Source organism: Fukomys damarensis, unplaced genomic scaffold, assembly GCF_012274545.1.
Source record: "Fukomys damarensis isolate Sample0158 unplaced genomic scaffold, DMR_v1.0_HiC HiC_scaffold_24, whole genome shotgun sequence".
Taxonomy (NCBI): Eukaryota; Metazoa; Chordata; class Mammalia; order Rodentia; family Bathyergidae; genus Fukomys; species Fukomys damarensis.
In genome coordinates, this window is record NW_022900936.1 from 6,040,982 (window position 1) to 6,056,462 (window position 15,481).

The 15,481-nt window shown below is 46.4% G+C and overlaps 1 protein-coding gene across 9 annotated transcripts in view; it reads left to right on the top strand.

Moving 5' to 3' along the window:
* Positions 1-15,481, top strand: part of Kcnj6 (potassium inwardly rectifying channel subfamily J member 6) — a 232,191-nt gene that overhangs the window by 48,623 nt on the left and 168,087 nt on the right. The gene's annotated exons all lie outside the window — the stretch shown is intronic.

The following is a 15,481-nucleotide window of genomic DNA, read 5'->3' on the forward strand; positions in this document are numbered from 1 at the left end:
TATTAAAGAATGGCATGCAAATGTTTAAAGCAAATGTCAGTGTTTCCCGGCAGAAGGATTCCTAAAGAATGGAGTGCTGTTTTCCTGCGTCTTCACCAAAAATCACCTCCAGACCGATGCATGCTCCCTTACAAACGAGCTCCTCACAGACCCTGAAATCTCCTGTTTTCGGTCTCTCCTGGGGTTCCATCCCGAGCTCATGAAACCCAACCTCCACACTGCCAGTGCAGCAGAAGCTCATCCTCCGGCCGCACCCCACTCCCCCAAAAACAAAACAACCAGCTCTGTGTTTTTAAATCACATAAGGATATAATACAAAGCAACACGACTTTGGTAAACCAGGGGGCTATTTGTTTCTTGCACACCCAGTACCTGCAAGAATCGGCCAAACATTATTTTAGAAGTGGAGCTTTTATGTTATAAACCCATTAGCTCCCAACTCTGGCTAATTATGCATTTTGTCATGGGTTACAAAGTGCCCGTGGAAGCCTATTTTAATAATATCTTACTAACATTGTTTCCCAGTGCACAAAACCCAATTTTAGATGTCAGCTGTACACTGTGAATAAAGCAAAACTCAGTCCCAAATATTAAAAATATGAATGCCTGGCACCAGATGTACTTGTGGGAGAATGAAGTTCTGAGGACCCCACAGTCAAATAGACACAGCCCTTTGTCCGTTTCTCACCCACTGGCACCCAGTTGCAGAACGAATCTCAGTTGGTGCTTGTGAGCTGCTCTTCAGAATCAGGACATTGAGGACACAGCACAAGGCTGAAGAGCCATGTGATCTCCAGTACGGTCTCGGGAGGCTGCTGTCCTGGTACCTTTAGGGGCCCCACAAGCAGTCCTGAATTTATTTATTCAGTTGTTTTTTTTGAGACAAGATCTCACGCTGTAGCTCAGGTCAACTTTGAACTCTTGAACTACCTGCTAGCCCAGGCTGGCCTCAGACTCACAACAATCCTCCCCGCTCTGCCTCCCTAGTGCTGGGATCACAGGTCCACACCGCCAAGCTCAGCTCAAGCCGTGAATTTCTAAAACCGAGAACCAAAATTTCTATTACTGCGCGTTCTTATTCATTCAAACAAACGCTAATACATCAAAATATTTAGTAAATTAAATGATCCCCAAAGAAGCAAAATTTCTAGAGGAAAAGTGAAAGAGCGTACAGCATGTTTCGCGTGCATCTTCAGCCGCCTTCACACCCTCATGGATGTCCAGGGTCCAAGCCCCTTCCTGCACACTGTTTATTCGCTGTCTTAAATCCGCCCGTCAGAATCTTGCCAGCCTCTCTCTGCGTCTCTTCTCCCTCTGTAAGATCTTCCAGCTGTGTCCTTCTGGGCCACGTCTGGCTCATTGGCTTTGATACGCCTCTGCTTTCTGACAGTGGCAACAGAGATGTCACAGGGCAGTGGAAGCACCTGCTGGCCCCTGTCTGGGGAACGCCCCAGGCTGTGCAGGGGATGACTTGCAGCACGTGTGTGTAAGGCATTACCCTCTCCTACAAAAGCTCCAGAGTGTGGGCACTGAGCCTGCTTACCACACAGGAGCAAATAAAAGAGGACGAAATCTCAGTGTCCTCATTGCCCCCCCAACCCATGCAGGACTGGCACGGTCGCTGGCAAATGTGGTGTCGAGGTTCTTCGTAATATTTTAGCTGCATCAGGACCATATTTTGTCCATGGTTTGAGCTACTTAAGAAAACCTTCCCTCTAGAGTTAAAGGAGGTGTATGCAGATGTAGGTATAAAGAGTATATTTATAAACAGTAAAGATAAATTAGAAAGCTTCCCTGCTTACCAAAAGAAGCACGTCAAATATTAAAAAGCAACCTCTCTGCTGGATGTGGTGGTATGCACCTGTGATCCCAGAACTCTAATAGGCGGAGGCAGGAGGATTGCAAGGTCCAGCCCAGCCTGGGCAACTTGGTGACTAAGAAAGATCCTGTCTCAGGAAAAAAAAAAAAAAAATGTGCCCCTCTAGCCTAAGGCAAATTTAAACACAAAACTTGAGTCTTCTTTAGCCTTCAAATTCACACATATCTTTTGGAGGAATTCGATGATTTTACCCTAGTCCTCCTCCCTTATTCTTGGTTTTGCTTAGCGAGGATTTTGGAATTTTTTGTTCTGGTGGTGGTGGTGGTGGTAGTGTTCTTCACTGAGTAACTCAGGAACCTCACACTGAGCTACATCCCCAGCTGTTTTTCTAATTTTTTATTTTGAGATAGAGTCTCACTAAGTTTCCTAGGCTGGGCTCAAGCTTTCAGTCTTCCTGTCTCACCCTCCCAGGATGCTGGGATTCCAGGTGTGCACCACCGCTCCTGATCTGATGGGACCCATGTCCTCGTAAGAGGAGGAGACTGGCTTACAGACACGCCAGAAGAGGCAGCCATCTGCAAGACAGAGAGAGAGACCATAGGCGCAATCAACATGACCTACACCTGGGTCTTGACTTTCTGGCTTTGGTACTATGATAAATGTCTGTTGCTAAAGTCACACCCTCTGTAGTCCCTGGTGAGCAGATGCGCCAGGGTTGGCGGTCTAGAATGGGCCATCAGGCGATGATGCTCAAATAAGTATACTTACTTGATAATAATGACAAATGCGGTGGTGGCCTAAATAGGTGGCACCTGTAAAGAGGGTGGGTGGTGGTCAGATTTGGGATCTATTTAGAGCAGGGAGCCCCATGATCTTCCCCCTGAAGGAGCTTGAACTCAAGCTAGAGAAAAATTGCCACCAATAAGGTCACTGTAGAACAATCACAGGCTAAATTAGGAGGGAAAAGAACTCATGTGGGACTGAAAGTGGGTTTGGGATTATCCCTGACTGAGGAGGCAATAGGCGTCCATGATAGAAGTCAGCACTGTGCATACGGCAACAGCCAGCCTGGAGCAGTGCATGCTGGGAGCACGATACCCCAGTGTCCAGAGCCAGACGGCAGAGTGCTTGACTGGGGCCGAGAGGGAAACACACAGGCACTGTGGTGGGAGGGACAACAGGGAAGGAGCGAGAATCCGAAGACAAGAGGACAGAGACGGGGAGGTGATCTAGGTAGCTGTTCTGTTAATTCGGGGAAGCCAGCATGGCAAATTCTGACTTCAGAAGTATCAGCAATAGCAGGGAGTCCAAAGTCTCAGGACATTATGACTTCATCACAAAAATTTCATTTTTACCTTTTCTTTTAAGTTGACTGTAACCTTATTTTGGAACCCAGGAAATTTTAGACAACAAGTAAATCAATTAAGAGCAGTTCCTAGTCTGCCGAAACCCCACATGAAACAGAGAGGTAGAAATCATCGTCTTTATCCCCACCACCAAGATACAATAAAATCACTGCTGGGTTGTAGAAGCACTGAAAAACCAGGGATGCCTTCCTCCTGGTGTTGGTCTGAGTCTCCCGTGGAGGGTCAAAGTGTCAACTGTAGTTTGAAAAAGTAACATGAAGCTGGCGTTAAAATTAATACCAAATGATGGGCAGAGAAAGCCCTCTCTAGCCCTCTGTCGCTGAGGCAAAAACTGGTACCAATTAGCTGGAGTGTCTTTTGAGAGAGTCTTTGCATATGATCGTGTGTGTGTGTGTGTGTGTGTGTGTGTGTGTGTGTGTGTTTACATGCCCTTAATTCTAAACCTATAAGATTTAAAAATTATATATTTTTCTTAAATACAAAATTACCACACACTCTTCTATAAACAGCTTTTTCACTTAACAATATATCTTGGGGATTTTATAATAATTACCTCAAACTATATTGTGGTCTTTTTTTTTTTCTTTTGGTACCGGGGATGGAACTCAGGACCTTGTGCTTGCAAGGCAGGTGGCGGCACCACTGAGCTACATCCCCGGCCCTGGGGTCTTTTTATTTATTAGAGTTAGTGTCTATTAAATCTCCAAGTCTTAATAATATTTTTCTTGTTCTTTATCTTGCATCTTATGCTCCATGTTTCCTGTGTTGTGTTCTTCAGCAATTTGCAAATGTGGTAGGCTGGTGGCTGTCGTGTGTTTTCTTCTAGTACATTTCCCATAGTTACATCTCTGCTGTTTAGGCAGAACCTGTTATCTCTCCATCATGGACTATATTTAGATCCAGGTTCTTTGATTTTCCCATTCCATCTGCCTTCCCTCCCCCTCCCTCACTGCTGGCTTTTGATTGGCTCTGCTGTTATTCCCACTTCTTCTGGGAGTTCGCCCTGCTTCCTTTTATTTATTTATTCCCAGGCAGTCTCCTTACTGGATTTTTCTGCTCTCCATGTGTCTGATTCCCCCTGGTCTGCGAGGGTAGGAACTCTGCTCTCTTGCGTGACCTCCGATCTTCTCCTCCTTTCTCCACCTGTGTTTCATTAGTTACATTATTGTTTGAACACTGCCCATGATTTTCACCTCTCTCCTTTCTGTTGTCACAGTTCCCAAGACTGTTTTATCCTTGGGTCTGTATGAAAATGGATCTGTCACTCATTGCTGCGTCACCGTTTCTCTATTCCTTAGGCAGCTGCAGTTCATATTTATGATGTCTTCAAAAAATAACTAATGGGGAATTTCACCCCCAAGTGCTTGCATCTTTAAAAACCATCTTCTGGACTCTTCCTGATTAAGCCCCAGTGTGGCTGGGTGTAAATATCACTGCATCTCATTGCCTGTCCCGAAGGACTTTAGATCCTGTTACATGATCTCCTACCGTCAAGTGTTTCTGGAAAGAAGTCCAAAGGTAGTTTGGTGGTTTCCTCCTTTTCGATGTGCACTTTATAGTTTGGCTGTTTCCTCATTTTGGTGTATACTTTGATGCTTGCAGAATTTATTCCTTTAAAGTCTAGTAACCACATCAGGATATGTGTCAGTGTCCACGCGTTTCCTTCCCCATCTAATATAGAGTCTGTCCTGTCACTGTAAAGAATTGAGCTGAAAATGTACTTAAATGATATATACTCTCCTTTTCCCTGCGGATTTCTTCTGTCACTTAGTTGTTCTGTCTCTGTCTCTCGATAGATAGATAGAGAGACAGACAGACAGACAGACAGATCCTATCTTTCCTCTCTCCTCTCTCCCTATGCTGTCTTTTTCTGACTCCATCTCCTGTCTCTCCCTCTGTTCTCTCCCTTCCTCCCCGCTCCTCCCTGACTTGAGAGTTAGCCATAGATGCCAGCACACATTACCCCCAAGGATCTGAGTGTTCCTCTCCTGAGAAGCAGGACATCCGTTCTCCTTGCTCATCTGAAGCCCACCTGGTCCCCAGCCTGCCGGGCTCGTGTAGCTAGAGGCAGACCAAGAAGAGAGAGGCTGGGGCTGCCCCAGTGCCAGAAGTACACCTCCACCAAGCTCGGGGCCGTGGAGGAGGAGCAAGGAGAGGGCAAAACCGAGGAGAGCAGGGTGTACACAGGGAGGAAACGCAAGCTGGCTGCCATCTTGGGCGCAGCCGTCCCCAGCACCCCGAGAGACTGTGACCCTGTGAACACCACCGCGTCACCGGAACTGCCTGCTTCTGTTGGGTTCCGGGAACAGGATTGTGTGGGAACCTGAAGCGCTTCCAGCCTCTTCCCTCCCCACGGCCCCCGAAGGCTCTGTCCATAGCAAACACCATCTGCCCAGTGCCCAGGCCCAGGGAGGCACAAGCCTGAGGAGACAGAGTCTGCCTGAGCGCCCTGCATCCTGCCTCCCCCACCCCCTGGCCTTCTGCTGTCCCCGGGGACCAAGAGCCAAGCAGCTTTCGCCTGTCAGAGCGAGGCCCCGGCCGTCCATGCCTGGCCAAGGGCCCACCTCGTAGGCATGGTAGGTGGTAGTCCTTTTCCCCTTCCTCGGGACAGATGTGGAAAAACTCAGGACCCTGGCACTGTTGCTCGGGAGCACGTGGTCTGAGAAATGCTGGCAGGGCCTCGCTCCCTGGTCTAGTGGGACAGGGGTCGCATGGGCGCAGAGCCAGCTTATGCAGCGGCCCTCAGGGGACGAGTCCCCGACTTCTGCCTTTTCATTGGAAGTCTCCTGTTGCATTTTTCGGTCTCTTAAGGAAGGCTCCATTTAATTGTTTTTTTGTCCCAATATTGTTTCCACTGCTCACATGACGCAGACGATCTTCAGTGACGGACTCAGAGTTTAACCATCTTCCTATCTTCCTGTTGCGTCAGGTTTCCCACGGAAAGGCTTCAGGGTCATCATGGGACAGCAAGGTGAGGGTCACAGAATTCTTCAGGAGGAGACAGAAAGTCCCAGTAGAGGCCGACAGGCACGGAGGGGTCACTCTTTCCTCGTAATTCCTGGGTCGAGAGAGCTGCACCCCACTCCAAAGACTCCCCAAGAACTGCACTGTCACTGTGGCACTCTAGAGCAAGGGCAGTTTAGGGGGGGGAAAGGTAGGAATGGGGTGCCACAGTGTGAAAAAGAGAAGAAAAGCACAGAAAAGAGAAAAATAATTTTTTTGTTTGATTTGATTATGGTCAGAGAGCATGCATGGGCTGATTCCAAGTCTTTTGTGTTTGTTAAGGTTTGTTATATGTCCCTGCATATGGGACATCGTGCCATATCACCTGCGGTCACTTGAAAAGAAAGTGCTTTCTGCTCTCGTTGGGTGGATTGCACTGTAAACACTCACTCCATGGGTTCTCTGTGCCCTCTCTGATTTTTTCTGTAGTTGTTCTAGCAGTTCGATAAGACGGGTGTTGGTGTCTTCAGCTCTCCTTGAGAATTTTTGTATTTCACTGTTCGGTTCTATCAGCTTTTGTTCACATCACTTTGGTCAACATCATTATTGTCTGTTACGTGTATATTCCGGATTTCTCTGTGTACTTGGCTGACTGAACCTTTATCTTATGTCATATTTCTCTCCATCTCTCTTATTTGCTTTATTTTGAAGTCTGTCTTGTGTAATAGCACAGCCTCACTTGCTTTATGTTCATTGTGAGGTGTATCTTTTTCCATCCTCTTACTTTCCACCTGCCAATCATATTCTAAGTGAGTTTCTTTAAAACTGAGTTCAATTCAAAGTGAATTTTACTTCTATCATAGAGTTGGATTTGCTCTTTTTACACTCTAATACTCTTTTAATTGGTGTATTTAAGCCATTTACATTTAGTATAATTATTAGCAGGTTAAGAGTTAGATCTACTCTTTAAATTTTTATTTTCTGTTTGTTCTGCTATTTCTTTATGTTTTATGATTTGTTATTTTCTTTTTCCTGAACTTCTGTAGGTTACTTGAAATTTTTTTTTAGAATTTAATATTGATGTATCTTCACTGTTTCTTAGTGTGTCCCTGTTTTCTCTTTCTTAGTTATTGTTAAATATTTCTTCCACATCACTGGGATCTGCATTTAGCCATGACATAATTTGTTCTTCATTATATCAAATATATCTTCATTATATCAAATATAATTTAGAAAATTCACCAAGAGAAGGAAATTCTGTGTATCTGTCTATTTATTTGCTCTTTTCATGGCCTTTTACCTGTATGATGTCTCAATATTGCTATCATTTCCTTTTTGTTTAAATAACTTTTCTTTTTTAGGGTAGGTCTCCCAGTGACAAATCCTGTTTTCCTCCATCTGAAAATGCCTTGTTTCTCTTTAATTTCTGGAGGATATTTTTGTGGGTACAGATTTCTCAGTTGGAAGCTCTATTGGTTTTATTTGTTTATTTGTTTCAGTAGTTAAAAATGTGCTACTTCTTCCTGGCCTGTTTTTTATGAGAAATCCATTCTCATTTGAATTGTGTTTTCCTTCTAAGTGATGCACCATTACTCTCTGGCTGCTTTCAGAATTGTTTCTTGGTCTGCACTTTTCACAGTTTTATGACATGTCTTTGTGTAGATCTCTTGGGGGGTTGTCTTCTTTGAGATCCACTCAGCCTCTGGATTTCTTATGTAAAATTTGAAGAGTTCACATCCATTATTCTTTTAACTATATTTTTCTGTCCCACCCCTTCTTCCACTCTTTCCTGATACCCTATGTCACAAATGTTAAATGTTTTGTTATAGCCATATATGTTCCTAAGGCTCTGGCAGATAGTTTTTCTTTGTTTGTTTGTTTGTTTGTTGTCCTAGGGATTGAATCCAGGACCTTAGCACTGAGTTACATCCCCAGCCCTTTTGTTGTTGTTTGGGGTGGGTAGTTTTGTCCTGTTCTATTTTGTTTTGTTTTGAGACATAGTCTCACTAAGTCACTAAGTTGCCCAAGCTAGGTTCAAACTTGCAGTCTTCCTGCCTCAGCCTCCCAGAGTGCTGACATTACAGGTGTGTCTCACCACTCTCCGATTCTGTTAATTTTTAAGTCTTTCTCGGTATTGTTCAGATCAGACAATTTTTATTGTTGTACTTTTTTCTCTACCCTGCTGTTGAGATTATCCATTTAATTTTTTAAATTTTGGCTGTAAGTTTTAGTTCTAACATTTCCACCTGGTTTTTCTCTATACCATCCCATTTTTCTCTCCTGAGGCTTACTATTTCTTTGTTAAGTCTTTTTGTATTGTTTCAGCAGTGTTTGTAATCACTGTTGAAGTATTTGCACCCTTGCTTGATTTAAAATACTCTCATGATTCTGAAATCTGTGTCCTCCCAGTGTTGATGTTCGTCTTTCCTCTCATTCCATTTCATCTTCCTGTTTCTTGGTGTGATGAGTGATTCTGTGAAGGTAAAGCCCAGACATTGGGGCGTTATAAGACATCTGGACCCTGCGTCAATCTTGTGTCACAGCAGGCCCTCTTCAGAGCCACTCTTTGGGCTCCAGGCAGGACCTTGGCACTGCTCCTAGTGGACTGTGGCTATGACCAACATCAGGATGGGTTGGGAATGAGAGGCTGGACGCCCCACCGTGATGCAGCTGCCTGGGGCCCCTTGACCTGCTAACATGAGGTCTCCACTCACCCTTTGGAGGGTGGCTATGGCAGGGTGGTGGTGAATTTCTGACTTAAGCCACCCCGGTGGGGATGGCGGAGCCACCTCATCACTGCCAGGTCTGGGTGGAATCAACACTCCCCACTGGCCTCTGGGAAGGCTCATTGCCCCTCTGCAGAGAGGAAAACCCAGCCTCCTCTGGCACAGAACCTGGCAACAACACTCACAGTCTTCTTGTTCCAGCATGGCCAGGGAGAGTCTGAGCTCCTCTGACCTTGGCTTTTATAGTGGAGTTACCATGTTTCCTTCTTGTTTGGCTGAGACATTTTTTTTTAAATGTTAAGTTTCCTGTCTTGTCAAGTGGCCACTTTCTCAGTCCTTTATCTAGAAAGGGCATGCTTGTCAGAATCCACTGACATTGCCGAGTTACTGACATCTCTGGTATCCAGTCTGTGGAAATCAATGCAGAGAAAACCCAGAGAATTCGCTCCCATGTTGCTCCCTGGGTCCTGAGACCCTGGCTGCTCTGCCTTCTTCCCTCTGCTTTTCAGAGTCTCCTTGTGTCTGTGGAAGGTACAATGTTCAGAGTTTCTAATTGTACCAAGTGGGAGGAAGAATGAAACTGCATCTACCCCCATCTTCTCAAAAGTTGAATTCAAGAAATCAAATAGAAAAAAGAAAAACAAAAAAGAGTAGCACAGGAATGACAAGAAAGATGAATGATAGTTGTTTTATTGTTTTCTTTCTCAAAAATCTCTGCTGCTGAGGATCCATTATTAGTAGCTAAGAAAGAGGTCACTTTTCTCCCTTCCCTCCTCTACTCAACACAGAAGGTCAAGCTCAAAACCTATGGAAACAAGCATAAGAAAATGATATAGTTTCTACAATAAATTTTTCTCAGTCTTTAGCCCCAGTAAATGTCACTTGGTTTAAAGTATCATTTTTTGTTTTGTTTTGTTTTTTGGTACCGGGGATTGAACCCAGGTCCTTGTGCTTGCAAGGCAGGCCACCGAACCGCTGAGCTAAATCCCCGGCCCTAAAGTATCATTTTTTGTTTTGTTTTGTTTTTTGGTACCGGGGATTGAACCCAGGTCCTTGTGCTTGCAAGGCAGGCCACCGAACCGCTGAGCTAAATCCCCGGCCCTAAAGTATCATTTTTAGAGTATCCACCAACTTAGTATATTTGATAACTGTTGACACAGATGAGGGGTTGAAAACTCGTGTCTTACACCCTGTACCTTCTCACAGGCATAGCACTAGGATGGCTTCCTGAGTGACTCCAGTGATAGGCTCTTGCTGCCCCGTGGGCTCCTCTCTAGAGAGTTCTATTCCGAGAGCAAGCACCAAGGCCACTTGCCTGGGTGCCAACAGTGTCCCAAGTGGTCCAGTTGGTGGAGGAGCTGCTATTGCATAAGTTAATACATAGCTTTGCCTTAAACTTGAACATCAGACCCATATCCTGTGGAAAAACCTAACCATGGCCTTCCCAGAGGCTGTGTCTTGTCACTGCCTCGCCCAAGCTGAGCTGTGAATGAATGAATAAAATCACTGCTCATCACTTCAACCCAACCAGTTCTCAAAGGGAGGTGTGGCCACTGTCTCCCAGCCCCACAGTACATCACAGCCCTTTGTGGGAAACTAGCTTGAGAAAGATATCAGGAAAAGTATCGGCAGAAGTTAACAGGAGGAAAGGGTTGGGCACTGAGCTAGCCAAGAGCCCATCGCTGTACCTCTGCATGGGGCTCCCTGAGTGGACGTTACATCACTAAACAAACAGCAATCCAGTGACCACATCCATCTCGCCTTTGGACTGCAGTGACTCCTTAAAGCAAGGTGGCCCTGCTAGGTCACCTGAAGGTTTTGTAAATGTGCCTTGCATGTCAGTGTAACAAACCATTCTGGTTATCTTTTGGCGGCAGGGGTTGGTGCCGAGCTATATTCAGAGTCTCACTACATCACTAAGTTGCCCAAGCTAGATTCAAACTTAAATGCTCCTGCCCTATCAGACGTTTGGGTACGCTGTCTACCACTGCTCGCCGTTGGTTCCCATCATTCCACCATCTACCTCAGATCAAATAAAAAATCAACTCCACTAGACAAAAGCAAAAGGAACCCGATACTTCTTTTCCTGTTGCTGTCATTACATCCATGAAATGCTTTAGAAGCACTCTTGAGGGTCATTTTACCTGCACCACATTTTATTTTCTGGGGCAGAAAATCTGGAACATCCAGACAAATGATCAGTCAGCACTGCATGTCGGGAAATTCACAGACACTCGATGAAGCCCTATTCGTGCTGCTCATTCTTTAGTTTCATTTTGAGACCTCGCTTTCTCTTCTTTAGAAACAAAAGAAATCGTCTTTTCAGTTTGTCAGTTGTTACTGAAGCTGTCAAGACAATTTCCTCCGGCTCTCTCTGCTACTGTGACATTCAGTAGTGACAAGAGCTTTGACTGGAGTGTGCACAGATTCTGGGGTGCAGCAAGGAGGATGGGCACCAGGAAAATACTGAACAGAAGGTCAAACTGGGCAACGAGGAACTGGCTCTGCACGTGCAGAGCAGGGGCAGAGGGAGGAAGCAACGGAGTGTGTTTAGGAACTGCAGAGGGTGTGCTGGGCTAGAGTCCAGCACAGAAGGGATAGTGTCTTGGTCACTCTCTGCATCGCTGGACAAAGTATCCAGCACCCACAACTTAAAGGAGGAGAAATGTATTTGTGGTTTTTAGAGAATTCAGTCCATAGCTGGCTGGCTCAAGGCAGGAAGGGCTTGGTGGAAGGGTCTGGCGGAGGAAAGCTGCACACATCATGGCAGCCAGGAAGCAGAGTGTGAAAGTAGAGGAGGTGGGAGATGCACCCTCCCAGGCCACGCCTCCAGTGAGCATCCCCTACCCCAGCCCCACCTCCCAACAGCACACCCATCTACTGAGCTCATTGGTGGATGAACCCACCAACGAGAACTCCTCATCAGGATCCAACCACCTCCCAAAAGCCCCATCTGAGAATTGGGGGGCGGGGGCGTTCTAGATCCAAACCGTAGCAGATGGGAAACTGACCTGAGAGGTAGGCAGAGGCCAGGCCTACAGGGAAGGGCCCTGGCTCACTGAGGAGCAGGGCTGAGCTAGGGATGCTCCCAGTAGCTACAGGAGGACTCAGTGTGCCCTCAGCTTGTATCCTGGGCAAACAAGAAGAGCAAAAAGAAAGAGGAGCAGCTTGATCTATGTTCCCTCCTCCTTGTAAACACAGGGGGTTCAGCAGAGCATGTGCCCTGCAGAAAGGCAGGTGGAAGAGGCATTGACCACAGCAATGTTTCAGACGATCACTGAGAAGATAAGACAAGAACCCCCAGAAAGATGTTGGCCCCGAAGAGAAGCCATAGACTGAGCAGAATGTGACTCAGAGGAAACTATGGCTGCTGTCAAGATGGAGCACTTGCAGTTGAATCCTGGGAAACTGGGGCCAAGCCAAGAAAAAGTGCATCTTGGGAGCAGGAGGAGCTGCCTGGGAAAAGGACAGCTGATGGTTGCCAGCCTCATGAGCAGGCTCTGTGTGCTCTGGTTCCCCAGACTTCCTGGAGCCTCTGCTTTGTAGCTCAGTGTTTTTGTGAAAGGAAACCTGTTGATAGGATTTTGATGATTATGCTCATCCCATATCGAACATTTCCAGGAGCTATAGGGAAGGAGGAATGAGTCACTCATCAACATTCCAGCTAACAGCACTGGGGAATTCGTGAAACATTGCCCGGAAGTGGAGGCTGGGAGTTGAACATTTGGTCCACAGTGCTTCAAGCTGGGGAGGACACAGGCAGAATTGGCTTTAGGAGACTCTGGCAGCTGCGTGCTCTGGCAGTTTTCTAAGTCTTTCCCCATAGCCGGTCCCCTCAGCAGAAGTCCCACATGCTCAGCACACTACCAAGGCACCAAACCTTCCTGCCTCGGCTACAAGCTCACCCCGACCCTCGGGAAGGAAAGCGGCATTCGTACAGGGTCACCTGGCATCTGAGTGACCTCCTAATCGCTCCGTGTTCTAGAGCCTTGTCTAGTCTGGTCACCAAGGCCACAGTGATGGACTACAAGGAAAAAAGCAGGGTCACTGTACACAGCAAGGATTATCTGCTGAGACGGGACTTGGAGCCTTTTTGCAAAAAGGGCCGTGTCACCAAAAGTACCTTGTCATCTGCCCAGTAAGGATTTCACCTCTTCCCTCAAATACCAGAAAACGAATGTATTTTTACCCAAATCATGAAAATTTCAGATCATCTTGGGAATCTTCTCTTTTAATTCTTAAATGTGTTTTAACTCACATAGAAAAGCACAAAAATTGTACCTATTCATAGGGCACCATCTGATGTTTCCGTACCTTGGGTAATGTTTGCATCAGAGTAAGCACACCTTTCTCCCTGTTTATCAGTTCTTTACAGTAAAAGAAAATTCACATTCTTTCTCTGGCTTTCTCAAATGTGCCGTGCATTATCAGTGTCTACAGTCGCCCTGTTGTCTAATAGGACCCAGAACTCGCTCCTATCAAGTGTGAGTTAGCACACATTAGGAGTCCTTAACAGAGTGTGTCAGCCACGAAAACTAACTTCACTCTGAACTCCATTCTGACGGGCAAGCTCTTAATTCTTCAGATCTGCAGGTCCCTTGACTTCCAGGAGAGGACACAGGTTGCCTCCTGTGTCTCTAGCCACCTTGCCTGTCACCCAGATCACCGAGAGGCTCAGTCAGCTTCTGGCCTTGACCCTCTTCTTTCTCCTGTGGCTCCAGCCATCAGACGCCTCCGCCTTCCTCCTGAGCACCCGTCCTGACCTTGTAGCCCCTTTCCTAAGCCAGCTCCCCACTGCTGTCAAACCCACTACATGCTGTTCCTCACACACCAAGTTTCTCCGCCGTTAGTCCTTGTGTTTCCACCTTCTTGGATATTCTGGAAGCTTTTACTTCCCCTCCCCTATCACTTTCTCTTTTGAGACATTGGAGCTGCTCTTCGGAGTCTTGCTTGGTTCTGTGAGTGACAGTTCTGTTCTTTGTGTCATCTCCTTCTTTGTGTTTGTTTTGTTTCTCTCCCCGCTCCACTTCTCTTCCTCTGCCCCCCCTTTCCCCTTAACATCCTGTAGAACTTGTAGGTAGCTTCCTCAACACCATCATGACAGCAATTGCTGGACACATCTCACCCCCTTGGCTCAGCCAGAAGCTCTCACAGGCAGGTGTGCAGCCAGCTTTCCCTGTGTCTCACGCCTGTTGTGTCTGGTTAACACCTTGTGCCAATCAATAAAAACTTAGCAGAAATAATTCCAAGAAGGACCTAAGGCAAGGTTCTCCCTGCTGCTCTCAGCTCTGATAGCCTGTGTTTCTGGGCCTCTCTCTACCCCTCAGGGCAAGAGTGGCACCATCATAAAGAACTCAGTTGCTAAAGGAAAGCTGCCCAGCTGTATGGCCTGGGGCAGTTTGCTGAATCGCTCTGGGTCTCACTTGTGTGGGCCTGGTTGTACCTATTTCGTGAGATCCTTGTGAGAATTCAGTGAAATCGTCTAGTAATGCAGTGATCCAGTGCCAGTCTCTAATCACTACAAAAGAACATTGGCAGTTACTACTTCTGTATGTTTTCATGTATATTTAAATATACATTTACTTTTTATGTGTTTATTAATTTATTAGTTTGTGTTTGCAGTGCATAACGATCAGACTCTTCGTGGAGAGTTATTGCACGGCGATAACAAGTCTTCATTCCTTTTATGTCCCCTTTCACCTGCTCTCCGTCTCTTGGTCCCCTTCCCATTTGCAAAAGATCGATGTCCTTGTTTTCTTTTATCAATCTTTTATTTTGCCCTTTAATTTATTTATACTTTGGGTCTCTCATGTAAGATAAACCATGTAATATTTAAGCTTGTATGCCTGACTTATCTCACTTAACTTTATGGCCTCAAGCTGCATCCATTTTCCTCCAGATGACTCAAGCTAATCCTTCTTTACAGCAGAGTAGTACTTTGTATTGCCCCAAACCATACTTGTATTCCGGCTGCCCATTTCCATTAGCTTAGGATCACACAAAAACTGAATGTGTGGTTCAGAAATGCTCTGGCCAATATTTTCCAGCCACAACTCCAGGCCTATAGGTAATAGCACGCTCACCGCATACCTGTTAGGCTGCCTCTCTGCGGGTGTGGCCTTTTCCAATTAAGACAGTGCCTGGGGCACTTGCCATGCTGTCCCCCCCAAGCAGGAAAAGGGGAACGGTGGCAAGGAAGGCACTGGGCACATGGAGAGCCCAGGATGTGGTGAGAGGACAGAGGGCCCTGCCTCAATCTGGAGGTGAGGTCCTTGGGGCCAGCAGCTCCTGAAACGGCTTTGTCATCCCCTGCTTTGCATGCAGGTTCTTTGACATGCTTGTAATTTGGGGCAGAAATCGCTGTGTTCTGGAGAAGACAAACACACATACCACAGAAAAACAATACCTGAGACGTGCAGATATGGCTGTTTAGAACGGTATCAGCCACGACGAGTCTCCTTCATCCTTCAGAGTGGCTTCCAGAGGGCAGTGGGTGAGAGGACACAGCAGGACATATGACCTGGGGCCCGCTGGCCTCTGCAGGGACACAGCTTCCACCCTGGAACATACCTCACTCCTGACTACAGCTCAGTCTCTGTCTTTCTGCCCCTATCTCCCCTCCCCCT